This window comes from Cucumis melo, chromosome 5 (assembly GCF_025177605.1).
Source record: "Cucumis melo cultivar AY chromosome 5, USDA_Cmelo_AY_1.0, whole genome shotgun sequence".
Classification (NCBI taxonomy): Eukaryota; Viridiplantae; Streptophyta; class Magnoliopsida; order Cucurbitales; family Cucurbitaceae; genus Cucumis; species Cucumis melo.
The window spans coordinates 24,656,865-24,670,845 of NC_066861.1; the positions used below are offsets into that span (position 1 = coordinate 24,656,865).

The following is a 13,981-nucleotide window of genomic DNA, read 5'->3' on the forward strand; positions in this document are numbered from 1 at the left end:
CAAGTCTCAAGATAACTTTTACATTAAAGAGAAATTTTCTTTTTCAAGAATAATGATAAACACCTAAAATATGCTTATTTTTACTTCTTACTTAAGATTAACTTTATTAGATTGAATGTGTCCGATAGTGTTCTTGGCAAACAATGGTTAATTTCTCAATTGCGAGCAAACGAGACAAAACTGACAAATTAGACCAATTTGGAGCAAAAAGGAAGAAAGAACACAAAATTACAAAATGCCCTAGGAGAGGGCACCGTCACAATGCTGGACTATAGCATTGTGACATCACCCAAGATTCTCAAAACGGCCAGCTTTCTTCCATGCGTGCGATCAAAAAGAGGATATCATCGAGACGCTGAGTTAGACAAGATAAGGTGAGCGCGACGGTCAACTTGGTGCCATTGGTGAAATTTTTCATAGAGTCGTAATGTGGCTATAGTGTTGCAACACTATCCATGTCCAGCAACTATAAATTGGACCTCATTTTGTCAGTCTGAGGATCCCAAATCACTTCAAACCCTTCTCTTCTGTGATTTCATTCCTCTTCCTCACCTCATTCTATATCTTTGTTCTAGCTTTTTTATTTTTAAGTTCATATTGTCCTAAAAGGTATGTAGTACGTACTATTTCAACCTTGGGATAGGGCTTTATATAGGTTGTGATTTTTTTAAAGGATTTGTTCTAATTAATGTAGAATTTTTTTCCATACATAATGTCTATCTATGCTTATTTATCTCGCTTTTTTGTAGAACACATTTTTTTATTGATCTGACAAATCATGATAATTATATCTGGTTCACTTATTCATATTAGCAGTTTGCTTTCAAGAAATGAATTAGAAGCACAATTAGAGATTGATCATATTTTTTAATTTACACCAAGTTTCTTTAATATATCTTCATGAAGTTAATTAGAATGGATACTTAATCAAAGGGTAGAAATAAGCTAATCTTATCTAGCATTTATCACAATTTGTAACATAGCTTTCATACTTAATGCAAACTTGGAGAAGATATCTAAGGCACTTTCTCTTTAGCCATTACTCCGGAATCTTTGGAATGGCTCAAAACCACCTTCAAAACGCTGCTTGATACGCCATGAACGACAAGATTCCTTTTTGGAAAAAATTTGAAGAACATTGTCTGTGGGTCCAAAAGACATACAACAGAAAATAGTATATACTAGAGATCTACAGAGTTGATGATAGAAGACAAACATGATGTATCCTTGTTCCAGAAGGAACCGACAAATTTGGTTGGACCCTATTTGCTGACATGCTGTTAGTTAAGAAAGACACAACCTCTAAATCCAGAATGTCAACAAAGCTAATAGTCAAAGGTAACAAAAACAACAAGTTCCAGATTTGAAACTAACTTAGATGGTCAATGAAGAACATTTGCTGATGTGGTTATAAAGGGAAGCTCTTCAAAAGATGAGTCTCCCAAACCATACAGAACAGAAACTAAGGAAAAAAAGAAGGTGGAAACTGAGAAAGAAGTGGAAAAACCTTTTAACTGGAACAAAACAGTGGTCCTTTCGAGGAGATACCTTCACGATGATTGAAAGAAAATCATGAATATGCTCAGGGAACAGCTTGATTCACCTTTCACATACAAACCTTTCCATGCTGAGAAAGCCCTTGTGTTCTTTGAAGACAGAAACCAGACCAAATTAATATGTAAAAATAGGGGATGGACAACTATGGGTAGGTTTTATGTGAAATTTGAAAAATGGAACCAAGAAAAGTATGTTACACCAAAGTTAGTTTCGAGTTATGGAGGTTGGATAAACTTCAGAGGTATACCATTACATGCTTGGAATCTGGATAGCTTTATCCAAATTGGGGATGTCTGTGGTGGTTATATTGATGTAGCTCGTGAAATAAGAGACATGAATGAGATCATTGAAGCCTCAATCAGGATCAAAGACACCTACACTGGGTTTATCCGTGCATTCATTAACCTGTTTGATAAAAAGGGGAAGAATTACATTGTTCAAACCCTAGTCCAAGCTGAAGGGAAATGACATTTAGAGAGAAATCTGAGAATTCATGGTTATTTTATCAGAGAAGCTATAAAATGACACTATAAATTTTGATGAGTTTAACATGCATTGTGAACAATATCATTTTGGGGGGAATGCGACTATTTCACCAAAGAGAGGCTCTCGCTGGAGAACATCAAATTGGTTGAAGATGAACAATACAACCACCACAACGTCTCTCTTGCAAAAAAAAAAAAAAAAAAACAAATTGGTGCAATGATGAAACTTTTAAATTATATATGATCGTGATAGTGACACAAGTGAGAAAAGATAGATGGTAGTCGACAAGAAAGCAAATTTCGTGATTGAAAAAAAGAGAGGGAAAAAGCTTTTCAAAGGTGAATGTTAAAAAAACATGGGCCCAAAAAGTGAAAAAAAGGAAGGTTTCTTTTAGGGAAATTTGTGGAAATGGCAAATATAGGAATGGAAATCGCAAAAATAGCAAACTATTATTATTATTTTTATTTATGGCAAAACTAATTGCCTGAAATAATTATCCACTTTTTTTACCCGAAAATGCCCCTCAATGGATGAGAACTCTCCAGAATCAAATACAATATATTTAAAAAAATCGGGAAATCAAATAAAACATCACATATTCGATTACAGTGTATCTATAAACACACCCACTTATGATAATTATTAACCAAATAAAAAATTATTATATTCTTTCAAAGATCCCTAAACATATTCAATTGGTTTCAGTATGTCTTAATTATTCTGATTTTTTCCTTCAATAATTATATATTCAAACTTTAGTTACCGATTTTTCCCTTCAATAATTATATATTCAAACTTTAGTTATTAACGCAATAAATATGTTCTAAAATTTTAATGCAATGAATACTTCCTTCCTAAAATAATGATAAACATGATGCAATAATTAACTATTAACAAAAACATTCAAAAAGTAACGTAAAAAACATTTAAAAGATTCAAAATTCAAATATGTAAAATTCAAATTCAAATTCCAACAATTTCCTAAAATTATGGCAAATATAATGGAAATACTTAAGTTTAGATTCAAATCCCAACTATTCTTAAAATCATGCCAAATAAAATGTGATCTATCTTTACTTCTGCCAACCAACTGGAATTAAGCGAAATGAAAATACAAGATTCACCGAAAGACAATCTCAAATTTGAATATATTACGAAAATACAAGATTCACCGGAACGTTCATGGCTATTACAACATAAATTTCAACGAAGAACGGAGCAAAGCATATTCTTTTTGAAATTTTAACATATTTATTGTCTAAATTACTTTAGAAAAATAACTAATCTTGCCTTCCCAACATTATATTCATAAGATTATGCTATATACATTTTATTTCTTCGCCCTAGTCTACCATATTTTCGTAATATCCGACCACTACATCAAATTAAAATGTGATCGCTACAAATGAAATAGGTACCCGTATAATATATGAAACAATAATTTAATTTAATATTCATCCATCCTATATACAATCTACCAGTGAATACTGTATTCGATAAACGTGTTCCCTTTGAACTTTTTTTATGGCTTTACAACGAGTGAAGACCGTATTCGATGGTAGATGGATTGAGTCCTGTCGATATAATTACTATCGCCTCCTTTAATGTTCCAGTTTCATCGTCGTTTCAAGAATTTGCAAATTGTATCCAATGTAGACTTTTTTCAAATTCAGAGTTTCTGTCTCTAGGTTGACCGTTTACTGGAAAGATTGCAACAATTCGAACCTCATTCGGATTATTGATGATAAGGATGTGTCTTGAATTATGTTAGTCATATCGAAATTCCTCGACAATGATCTACTTGTTGTCGTTGACACTACACCTGCTACGGATATTGAAAATACCCCATATTTGAGCAGTGAACTACCTAGAACCGAAGACTCGCGTAGTGAAAATGTAATTATTGATCTTAATGCATTTGAATCATCGCATATTGATATACCCATTAGAGTTGGATCAATGTTTAGGCAAAAATCAGTTTTGAAAAAAGCTATTTATATGCTTGCTTTGAATAGTAGCTTTGAATTAGTTACTGTTAGGTCCAATCGTACATCATTCGACATCATATGTAAGGATCCATCTTGCCCTTGGTATCTACGTGCTTCGGTATTAAAAAAAAAGTGATATTTGGATAGCTCGTAAATTCACGGATACACATGAGTGTTCTATTGACGTCGTGAAGAACGACCACAAACAAGCAACATCCTGGATTGTATCTGAGTGTACGAAATTATTTTTTAAAATGAATGACAAGGCTCCATGTAGTCCTTCAAATGTTATAAATTATATGAAGATTCACCACGAAGTGAACGTAAGTTATGATAAAGCTTGGAGAGGACGTGAAATTGCTTTGAATTCCATTAGGGGTATTCTGGAGGACTCGTATGCCATGTTTTCTGCCTTTTCGGATGCATTGATCCGAAACAACCCAGGTATAAAAAATTACAAATACCCTGTATTTTGACAAATACAACACAATCAATCTAGAAATACAATGTAATTCTAAAATACTTTATTTGACTGTTTTTAGGTACATATACGACTAAAGAAGAATATGATGAAGGTCGGTTTAAATTCTATTTCATGGCACTAGCTGCTTCAATTGATGCATGGAACTACTGCGTACCAGTTATTTCCGTTGATGGTGTAGCCATGAAGAAAAAATATCTTGGTACCCTCATCTCTGCTTGTACTATTGATGGGAACTCTCAAATTGTGCCACTAGCTTTTATTGTCATTGATTTAGAGAATGATTTGTCATGGTCATGGTTTTTTCGAAACCTTAAGGCCGTTTTTGGAGAACATAATGAAATGGTAATTGTGTCTGATGCTCACAAAAGTATAGAAAATGGGTTTAATGTCGTTTATGAAATAGCTGAACATGGATTATGTGCATTCCATTTGTTGAAGAACTTAAAAAAGAACTATAAATCACTTCCCATGGAGGACTCATTCAATAAATGTGCCAGAGCTTATACACCACTGGAATTTGAGTACTACATGAGGCAACTCGAACAACTATCTCCATCAATGAGGCATGAGTTGGAAGCAGTGGGAAGACACAGGTGGGTTAGGGCATTTTTTAGGAGAAAAAAGATACCAGGTTATTACAACCAACATCTCTGAAAGTATGAACTCTACTATGTCTCAAATTTGATAAACTTGTAAAAGAAGGGGACGTGTCCTATTGGTAGTGTAAACCAAATTAGGAATACACACCAAGGTGGCAATGACGGAATACTTCCACCGTAGGTTAAACGTCCAGCTGGAACACCAAAAAAGAAGAGTTTACTTTATTTTTAAAGAAGAAAGCCACTGTTCGTTGCAGCAGGTGTGGTAAAAAAGGTCACAATTGCAAGTCTTATAAAGAACCCATTTAGTAATTGACATGTTTAAGAAGTAAAAGGGATAATTAATTTATATTTCCTGTCTAATTGTTTATATTCATAGTTGTATTTTCTTATCAAGTGGGTTGAATGATTTGTCCAAATAAGATTGGTCTTTTGAACATTTAAATACAAAGTATTTCTTAGGTATGTTAACTAAATACATTACATTGTATTGATCTGTTTTAAATTCAACTACAGTTATGTTCAAAATCCAATATATTTCAACTTACTTAACAATTATCAAATAAGCATGAATTTATAAGTTTTGGAAAAACAAATATTTTAGTTCAACAAAAACAACGAATATTCCAATATATTATAGACCCTTAACAAAAAAGAAAAATGAATATATCAAGCTTGACTTAGATGCAGATCAAACGATGGTCATTCCGAGGATGAATTCTCTTTATCCTTCCTTGGTGTAACTACTTTTCCTCTTAAAGCATCTATCCATATTCCCGTTGAAACTGGTGTAACCTCTCTATACTCTTTAGCATTTGATCTTTTCATTTCCAACTCTTCCTTTGTGTTGTTCAGCTAAAAAAAAAAGAAAGTTCATGAATAGGACAACAAGTTATAAATTATGTATAAACTAGATCATATGCTTACATGTTTTAGAACAACCCTCGCTGCTACTCTATTTTCTATCATATTTGAAAGTCTATCATTACTTAACATTTTGCCTATAATCTACAGGTTATTGGCAAATAAGACTCTATATTAAGTATGTTATTACCATTTTCGAAATGTTGAACCGACATTTATACTAGATATGTTATCACCTTGGCCATCTGTGGTCTATATTTAATTTTGCCAAATGCTGGTTGCACATTCCTCAACATTCTTGGGGTTGAATTCAATGAACATTGACCTTATGCATTCTTTAATATTTCTCAGGTATTAGTTAAAGATACCATTCATATACAACAATTCACAATGTTCCTAAGGAATAGGTGGTCAGACCACACTTACAGCCATTCACATCCTTATAGGCCACATTTTAGATACAGCCTAATTGTTATCTCAATTGCCTAAATACAATAGCCATACACTCATTCAATATTATATCTATCCATCCATTGATTGATCTTCATAATGTTAAATGTTTCATAGCAAGCCATTCAATGATATTCATAATGATAAATGATATTCAATGATATCTATAATGATAATTACCCAGAATAACACCGTAATCATCATATACATAGTAATTACCAGCATTCATTACAAAAAACAGTGGCAACTTGTAGATAACCCAAAAAACATTCATGTCATTGATTGCCACACACTTAAACTAACAGTCAGCCTACTACCACAGTTAAAGGTACAAATTCAATGTAGTTAATATTATAGTCACTAAACTAACAGTCATTTAGTATAATAAACATACACAGATCCACAACTATACCGTTCTTCTCCTCTGTTCCTTTTTCTTGATCTTGTCATATATAACACTTTCATCGATTGACCGTATCAACCTGTTTATCTCCTCATCTGTTTCCTTCATCGCCTATTACAAGTATGTACATACTAGTCTATAATATGTATTATACACATCTTCAACATTTTAATTTTTTTCTTTACCTTATACGACGAAGAATCTTTATCTCCAGCTGTTGGTGGTGTCTCTGATTTTGCTACTTTAGATTGTCCACCGTGTTGCCCTCTCGAACTTTCTGCTCGACTTTCATCCATAAGCCCTTTTTCGTCTTTATCTTTATCGTCATCCCTTTTTACAAGCATCGTTCGATTGCTTGAATCCAAGTTCAAATCTTCAACATCATCTTCTTCTTGGTCCTCCTCCACCTTGTCAAGGTGCTCTTCAAAAAGTAATTTGTTTTTCTATAACCCGAGAAGTGCACCTACAAGGCCTATTAGAATCAGAAGCCCAGACGAAAGCCCAAAAAGAAGCCAGTCGGACACAATTTGCAAAATGGATAAAAAAAAAAGGAAAATAAATATACAAAATAAAGGGTCCAATTACATACTCAGATTTGTTGAAGGGAAATGATAGAAAGCATTGTGGGCTCATAATTCAGTCCAAAAAAGACACCAAAAAATCAGCATAATTAAATCTTACAATGAACTTAGGGCCTCTTTCTCCCATGTTTGACGAATTCATCTCCAGTCTAGAATGTACAATTCTTCTCATCTTCTTGTTCAACCTCATCAACTCATTCTGATATAGTAAAAGATAGTGTGGGTCCGATGATGATTAGTAACTAAGAAGGCAAGGATAAAGAAGAAGCAAGTCAAGAAAATGAAGAAAACACTTTCAAGCAAAAACTAGTGGATTGGCTCAAAAGTAATAATTTGAAATTGGCTCCAGTGACAAACAATGTAAATTTGAATGTTGAATCACTTGTAAACAATGATAACTCTGAAATGTGTATCATTGAAATGGGGCAAAATAGTTTTTTATGAAAGTTGTATGCTGGAACACTAGAGGGATATGCTCACCCTAAAAAAGAGCTTAAATAAGATGCCTATTTTAATGCTATCATCCTGACTATGTAATTCTTGTTGAAACTATATAGAAATTGGTCACAAAATTATAAAATCTCTTTGGAATTCAATCAGTGTTAAATGGCATGCTATTAAAGCTATGGGAAATTTTGGGGGCATTTTAATTATATGGGATGATCTCTGCTTCAATGTCACAGGCTATACATAGAAGGACTATTCTCAGTTTCCATCAACATAAATTTCCCCAATGGCCCAAGCAACTCTAGTTGGTGGTTATCTGCCATTTATGGCCCAACAAGGTAGGAGAAATAAAACAAACTTCTTGGTGAACTAGAGGATCTAAAAAACAAATGTATCCTAAATTGGTTGATGGTTGGGGATTTCAATGTAGTGAGATTCTCCTCTGAAACATCTGCAAACAATCCAAGCATGAAAAAATTTAATGCTTTCATCAATAGTTACAACTTGGTTGATCCTTCTCTTACTAACTCAAAGTATACATGGTCCAATCTCAGAATTTAACCAACATTATCAAAAATTGATAGATTTCTTTATTCTTCTGAGTGGGACGGTTTCTTCATAATGCACTACTCCAGAACTCTTTCTAAAATTACATCAGATCATTTTTCACTAGTGCTTGATTCTTCAAATCTTAGTTAGGGTCCATTTCCTTTCATATTCACAAACCACCTCCTTAAGGAAATATCCTTCAAAAATAATATTGATCTTTGGTGGTCAAACACCTCTCGAATAGGTCATTCTGGCTATTTTTTCATGAGAAGGCTTAAACAATTATCTCATTCCATCAAAAGCTGGAGCAACAATGCAGAGCGAGTTAATGAGGAGGATAAAAAGGCCTAGATCAAAGAGATTGATGAAATTGATAAGATTGAAGCGGAAAATAATTTAACTAAGACCCTTAGCTTGCAAAGAACCGCTTTAAAAACTAATCTCAATCAATATGACTACAAAGAAGCACAAATTTGGGCACTAAAGTGCAAAAGATTGTGGAACTTAGATGGTGAGGAAAATACATCATTCTTCCATAAGGTTTGCTCAGCGAGACAAAGAAGGAGCCTTATATCCAATATTACAACAAAATGTAGGGCTATGTACACAAACACTACAAGAAATGGGTCTTTTAATAGCCCTTAAGGATAGCCCAATTTATTTAGGGCTATTGAAAAGTGGGGTAGAAAATAATCAAATTAAAAATTAAAAGGCTGCCAAAATTTCACCCAAAATTTCTTTCCCTCCTTCCATTCCCCTCTCAAATTTAAGAAGCCTCCTCTCCTTCCACACGATAACCCACACAGCCTCCAACACCCTACCTAACCCGTCTTCTTCGTTGAAGCTCTACCGCCACGCAAAACTCCGGCTAACCTCTGCCATCACGTATCTTCTACAGGTCTCCGACGACCTGTTTTCATCTTCGCTACTTGTTTCATGCCTCCGTCGCTCTCTCTGTCACCAGTCTCTCCGCCGCGCACGACCTACCTTTCGTCTAACCTCTGTCGTCAGTCTAAGGAAAGGTTCCTTCCCTTCTCAAATCTAAGGAAAGGTTCTTTCCCTTACGACTGCAGCCCTACAATATATTTCTGCTTTCATTTCACAGAGATTGAGAACTTAAGTTCTGGAACGGTTCGAGAAATAAGTATTGTGTTGAATGACATCTACTCCATTGCACCATCTATAATTCTCTAGTATCTCGTACCACGAACCATCACAACTTCCGCTGTTATCCCTGTTAATCTCAATGAAGAGAATTACTTGCGGATTTTCGCTGCTTTCGATTCGAAACTTCCTCCCTGGTTTGAGGTTTTTTACTTAGCAAACCTCTATTATTCACCTACATTCTCACAGTATGGTATGTTTCTTCCTTTCATTCTTCAATTCTTGTTCATTACATTAATATTATTGTCTTTAGATATAAGTGTTTGCATTGTTTTTTGTCTATATGTATAGTTAATGTTGTAATGGACATAAAGAATACGTTCAAGCTATTGAATAGTGACTGGCAGGGGGATCCATGTTTGTCTGAATTTTCTATATGGAGTAGTTTAAACTGCAGCGACAGTAATCCTCCTAGGATCATTTCACCATGAATGCTTCATTTTAACACAACAAACTTCATCTTGTTGGTAAATATTCAAATAATTTCTGATGTAAATAATTTTTGGGAAAGCAGGAACTTGAGTAGGAGCAATTTAACAGGAGAGATCCCATTTTCCATCTTGAATCTCACTCAGTTGGAGACTCTGTATGTGCTTCACTGTTTAAGATTACATGAAATTGGACTATGATTGACAAAACCATTACATGTAGCTCTTTCTTTGATTCTAATCCTTAACCTGCTTTGTTATCTTATACGGATTTATCCTACAATAACTTAAGTGGATTATTTCCAGAATTTCTAGCACAACTACCTCTTTTGAAAATTCTGTAAAATTTTAACTTTTTTAACCTTCAATTCTCAATTGCAAGTAAAACATTTGGAGGATAGGATCAGTATAATTGATTGGATTACTGATTATCTTTTGACCATTTTCTTGCAGCGATTTAACTGGTAATAATCTTGGTGGCACAGTTTATGTGTGTATAGGTGCCCAGAATAAACGTTGTATTCTGTGTATAGGTGTCTATTTTCGTCCAACCAGGTCTCTATAGGTGCCCAGAATAAACTTTGCTCCATTTTCTCGAAGTTTTTTTTTAATGCTTTTCTTAAGTAGGAAAATTTTCTTTTTGTGTGTGTTTTTAATCTTGTCCTATGACTTTGTGATTATGTAAACAGGATGATTATCTAGATTGTTTTGGCGATCTGGAAACCATAGGAAAGGTGAGTCATGCTCTCTACATGTAACTTTTCACACCTTGCACGGTTTTGACGAATCTTATATTCATGAAGTTCTTGAATCAACTGTTGTCAGGTGGGAACATACATTGAAGATTTCCTTTAAACTCCAGATTGCCTTCCAACAATCTTACTTTCTCTTCAAGATCATTGTTTAGTGAAGCTTTTCCACATTTTTGGCAAGTTTTTTTCTTTCCAAGTTTGCATCAGAAAGTGAACTCTTTAGAAGTGTGTTTTTCTCTAACTGTCCCTCTAAGTTTTCAATTGCCATTTGCAATCTAGTTTAGCATGGTATAGTTACTAAACTAGATTATTAAGCCAATGACTATGAGATTACTATATCAGCTTCTGTTAGACATCCTGATTAATCAATGTCAAGCTTCTTAAAAGTGTGAAGTATGGGAGAAATGTCTTCCTGATTGGTCTTTACCATTTCCTTTAGTTTATATATGATAAATTATGCAGCACTGATACAGCAAATTGCCAATAAGCCTCATGATACATGCAAGAATGGAATCAAAATAGAAGTCATTGTCAAGACTTGGGTAATGGGAAATAAATCAAGTGGAACACGAGGATGAAAGAAATGTGAAGGTAAATCAAGCTGACCTTACTACTTTATCATGATCAAGGTCTACTTCTTCAAGATCTGAATATGTGAGGCTTCGATTAAGAACCCAATTAACCAGTGATTCTTGTCTCCTTTCTGCGTGTAATTCTGCAAGGTACAGAAAAAACCGTGCTAAGCAGATCGTTGTGTTTTTCTCTAACTGTCCCTCTAAGTTGGTTGCCTTTAACTTTACTTTTTTCCTTATCTCATTTCTTGAGATGTGTTGTTGCGCAATGTATTTGTTATCGTTGGAGAATTTTATTTTACCTTTTCTAAAATTGTTTTATAATTGTCTCGCAATGCAGAATGACATAAGCGTTCAATATTGATTTTAACAGTGTACTTTTGAACAATTGATATTTCTGAGGTTGAAGAAAATCTTTTTGCTACAAGTGATGCCAAGGTATGTAGAATGGACAAACTTTAAAGTTGTATTGTGCTAAAAAATATTCATTTCATTTGTTAAGCTACATTGGTTAAGTTAATATGTTATGATTTTTCTCTTCATTTCCTTTGGTCCACGGTAATTTTCTTCTGAAAAGGTTTGCCTCCTCTTAAGCTACTTTGAACAATCTAAGACTGTATTTGTACTTCGAAGAATCTATTGGTTAGGCTTATGAATTTTTATATTTTGCACATCCTGCTTTTATGTACTTTCACTTTCTTCTGCTGCATAGTTGTATCACTTTCTTCTTAAAAAATGAAAAGCATGATTGTGATGGAACTGTCCTAGTTCCCAAAAACCAAATAGTTATCGAATGTTGGTTTTTAGCAATCAGATCTTGTAGACTCTTTGAAAGCCTCCTAACTTGTCTTATAGTACCAGATGTCCATTTGATAACCATTTGAATTTTTGTTTTCTATTTTCATAACATAAGCATATTCACATAAAAGTTCAAACTCAACAACAATAATTATGTTTTCAACATAACAAAGCACAATATTTTAATAAGTTAAGTTATTTGTTTAAGTTGTAACTTATTGTTTTCTACATTCAGTAGAAGTTATGAGTAAGTTACATTTCAATTTTGAAGATAGTGATTAATCTTAATTATGTGATGGTTTCAATAGGTAAATGAACTGAAGTATCGTGCAGTGATGGAAGGCCAATGAAACAAGGACAACATTTTCTCATTTGAACAGTCATGGATTTAGTTTTATGAATCAAATTCATCTTGGACATTGTGATGTGTACATTTTGGAACCTAATATATTTGTAAAATTTTCTTCTACAAGGTTTAAGATTTTCAATTAGTTAAGATATATATCTTATTCAGGCTATTAATATATATGTATTGTTGGATAGTTTTGCTTTTATGGTTGTTGTTCTGAGTGCATTGCTTATTCGTGGAATTGGTCATAATCTTCAGAGGGCATACTATCAAAGTTTGAAACTGCTAAAAGTTAAATTATCAAAAAACTCAGGTACTTGTCAATTGTTGGAAGTGCAGTTTTATCTTTTTTTTTTGTATGTTGTCTGATTCTAATCTTTTTTGTCTACATTTATTAAAGATTTTCTATACTTGTTTAATTAATATTCACTATTATTTGTGCCTACATAGTCATAAATTGATATATCTTTTATAAATTTATGTAGGTGAATGAAATGGAGTCGTCTTAACTAAAGGACTAAAGAACCAATGATGACAGTTAGCTCATATAATCTTGTACACTTATGATGAACTTTGTTTGTATTTTGAGGGTTAATTTGTGTGGTTGGTACATTTAGATTGCAACATTCATTAAGTAAATTACTGGTTAGTATTTTATTTTGTAATTTTAATACATTATGAATGGAAGTTATTAGTATTTATTGTGCTATTAAGTATTTATGTGTGTAGATTTAACTAAAGTTGAGCCCTTGAACTAAAATTTATCAAAAGATAATTAACTCAAAAATATTTTTGAGAAAAAAGTTACCCCTTTCATAGCCATAAGTTAAAGCTGTAGAAAGATTTATATAGCCATAAATGAAATGGTATCAAAAGGTTATTATAATTACTATAATAATTGAAAACGATTAAATTATAGCATTATTATAGCTTTATTATAGATGTAAATACTATATTATAGCTTAATATTATAGCTATAGACACTATATTATAGCGTTGAAAAAAGGCTATTATATGTCAAAGATAGCACATTATTTAAGCTATATAAAGTTATTATAGCTCTAATGAAAAACGCTATCAAATGTTTTTATAGCAATGTATATAAGTTATATCTTCATACTATATGATAACACTCATTATAGCTTAAAAAAAACGCTATAAAAAGCCTCCGACTTTTAATAACATGGGCTGTCAGGACTTTCGAAAAAGGCTATAATAAGTCTATTATAGCCTTTTTCGTTAGCTATCGTATATGTTATTTCTTGTAGTGAAATAAAAACATCAAAAAGTCTTTTCTTGATCATTTTGAAGATATATACAAAAATAGTAACAATAATCTGTGGCTTATTGACAATCTTCATTGGGCTGCTATTTCTACAAAGGAAAAAGAGGTTCTTTGCAATCCCTTCCGTAAAGCTGAGATTTATAAAACACTAAGATCATTGTTCTCAAACCATAAGAGCCTTGGACCCGATGGTTTTACTGTGGAATTTTTCAAAGCTACTTGGAT

General features: G+C 33.0%; 1 long non-coding RNA gene across 4 annotated transcripts; it reads left to right on the forward strand.

The window, feature by feature from the left end:
* Nucleotides 1-9,120: 9,120 nt before the first annotated feature.
* Nucleotides 9,121-13,168, forward strand: LOC103493100 (uncharacterized). 4 transcript variants are annotated; one of them, XR_007820843.1, is made up of 7 exons: nt 9,122-9,765; nt 10,087-10,158; nt 10,454-10,565; nt 10,690-10,734; nt 10,826-11,762; nt 12,431-12,784; nt 12,957-13,168. It is a non-coding gene; the product is annotated as an uncharacterized LOC103493100 (long non-coding RNA). The 4 variants fall into 4 exon arrangements; XR_007820842.1 differs by lacking the exon at nt 12,957-13,168 and having other exon boundaries at nt 9,123-9,765; nt 10,454-10,555; nt 12,431-12,594; XR_007820841.1 differs by lacking the exon at nt 12,957-13,168 and having other exon boundaries at nt 9,121-9,765; nt 10,087-10,734; nt 10,826-11,474; nt 11,665-11,762; nt 12,431-12,594.
* The last annotated feature ends 813 nt before the right edge of the window (nt 13,169-13,981 follow it).